A 2,988-nucleotide genomic window follows, 5' to 3' on the forward strand; every position below is an offset into this window, starting at 1 on the left:
CTATGATGGGAAAGAACCGAATCGTGAAGCTACCGCGGATGAGTTGAAGATGCTACAATACAATGCTCAAGCTTGTGATATCCTCTTCAACGGATTGTGCCCCGAAGAATTCAACAAAATCAGCCGTCTTGAGGATGCAAAGGAAATTTGGGATACTTTGATTGACATACATGAAGGTACCGACTCCGTCAAGGAATCCAAGTTGGATGTGCTTCAAAGTCAACTTGACAAGTTCAAAATGAAGGATGGTGAAGGTGTCGCTGAAATGTACTCTAGGCTTGCTCTTATCACAAATGAGATTGCCGGCTTAGGGAGTGAAGAGATGACCGATAGATTCATCATCAAGAAGATCCTAAGAGCCTTAGATGGAAAATATGATACCGTGTGCACATTGATCCAAATGATGCCAAATTACAAAGATCTCAAGCCAACGTAAGTCATCGGAAGAATCGTTGCTCATGAGATGTCACTCAAGGATAAAGAGGAACTTCACAACAAATCAAGTGGTGCTTACAAAGCCTCATGTGAAGCCCCCACATCATCGAGTGAGAAACAAACCTTCAATGAAGAATTGAGCTTAATGGTGAAGAACTTCAACAAGTTCTACAAGAGTAGGAGCAAAGAGAGAAGCTCCAAGTCAAGGTCCTACAATGACAAAAGATCTTCTAGTCGAGAGCGAAACTGCTACAATTGTGGAAGGCTCGGACACTATTCCAATGAGTGTACGGCCCCCTACAAGAGAAGAGAAGATTCTCCCAAGAGAAGAAGTAGAAGAGAAGAATCACCATCGAGAGAAAGAAGGAGTAGAGATGATCGTTATGAACAAAGACCCTCACGGAGAAGCAAGGATTCGGGAAGAAAGGACAAGTCATCAAGGAGCTACACAAAACGAAGACATCAAGCTCATGTTGGTGAATGGGTATCCGGCTCCGACTCCGACAACCACTCCGAGAGAAGCTATCACTCCGACTCCGAATATACTCAAGATGAAGGTGTTGCCGGTCTAGCACTTGTGACGACCAACTCCTACGACATATTTGATTCACCAAATGAAGGAGTTGGAACATGCTTCATGGCTAAAGGCCCAAAGGTATCACACCCCGAGTATGTTGATTTCAATAGTGATGAAGATGACTTGTTAGGTGATGATGATTTACTTGGTGACAACTCTAGTGATGAATACTATGATGAAACGTCAATTAATCATGCTAATCAAGATAAAACGAATGACAATGATAAGGAGAAGATTGAGTCTCTACCTAAAGAAATAAACACTCTTAAGTTAGCTCATGAAACTATCTTAGGAGATCATCGAGAACTTTTAAGGACTCATGAGAAATTGCGCTTTGAAAAGCTCAACCTTGAGCAAGAGCATGAGTTCTTAAAAGCAATCAATGATGATCTTCGTAAGAAAAGTTCTTCTTACATTGCCAAGCGTTTACTCTTATCCACTTACATGCCTCAAGTCAAGTCTAGTAACAAGAACAAGAAATATTCTTCCTCTAGTAGTAACAATAATCATGCTAAATCCAATATTGTTGCTTCTAGTAGTTCTCTTGATTCCACTAATGATTCTCTTAGCCAAGTTACACTTGAGCAAGAAAATAGCTTATTGAAGGGAATTATAGAGAAAGGTGTTTACAAGAGCCTTGCCGGAAGTAAGCAATTCGAGGAAATTGTACGCAAGCAAGGAAGGCACCGGAAGAATCAAGGTGTTGGTTTTGAACGAAAGTTCAATGCCAATGGAGTTGAGTGGGAAGAAGATCAATACCCCAAGACGAAGTTTGTTCCTCAATAAGAGAAGTATGATCCTACTTCTCTCAAAGGGACACAAGCTCAAGATGATCTTCCACCACAAGACCACAAGCAAAAAGGTAAGGACAAGCTTCAAGAGGAAATTGATGCATTTGAAGAAGCTCCTAAGGCCTTGGTCAAGTGGGTTCCCAAGACTACTTCAAGTTCCACTTCATCAAGTACAACTACAACACCGAGGATTCCCATCAAGATGGTGTGGATCCCGAAGAAGAACTAGAGAGTTCTTGAGGGTGACTCCGCCAACATACTTCACTCTTATCATCTTGGCAATAACAAGTGCAATCAACTTCCACATCTTGCACTAGTTCAAGGAGTCACAAACCCTCTTGTTGGTAAGACAAGGGACAAGGTAACCTAAAAGCTTTCATAGACATCATCTTGTGTGTGCATCACTCTATGTCTATGGATATCCTTGTTTGTTCCTTGTGGGACTAACCCGTGTAGGTATTGAAAGTGCAACTCACTCCAATGGATAGCTCCAAATGATCTACATCAACATTGAGCATCCACATCTTCAACATCTACATGAAGTCATCATCGACAAAACCCAAGGTTAGTTCATCCCTCTTAAGGGGGATCTCACATCTAGGGGGAGCTTTACTCTAAGAATTGAGCTAAAGCAACTCTAATGGTGTGAACACAACAATGCTTTATGTAAAAGTGGTAACCCCACTTGTGCTTAAACGATGAGTATGACATATGATCAAATGTTCTCATTTGACTCCTAAGTCAATATATCATATATAGATGACCTAGTCATCGCAAATTGTTTGATAGATGCTAGAATTGGTTGTGCATTCTTTGCCACATATTTCAATTGCCATTTTATTGTCTAAGCATGTTGATTGCATATTTTACTCATTCGAGGACATCCACTTGTTGTTTTGATTGATTGGTTTTCTATTCTTTTGCCAAGTGGATGGACAAGAATGCCTAAGAACCATCTCTAGCTATCTATTCTTTTCTCATCTCAAACTCTATTCATGCTACATCACAAAATTTGATCAAGTCAGATTCGAACCACTCTGTGTGAGGAGCACTCGGAGTCCCCGATTCGTCATAGACTTAAACTTCCAAAACTTCTTTGTGTGTTTTGGTCTGACCGATTCCTCCATTTCAGTCATACCGAGATCACTAAGTCGATCTAGGTTGTCAATCTCGGTGCAACCGATT

This window comes from Triticum urartu, chromosome 6 (assembly GCF_003073215.2).
Source record: "Triticum urartu cultivar G1812 chromosome 6, Tu2.1, whole genome shotgun sequence".
NCBI lineage: Eukaryota > Viridiplantae > Streptophyta > Magnoliopsida > Poales > Poaceae > Triticum > Triticum urartu.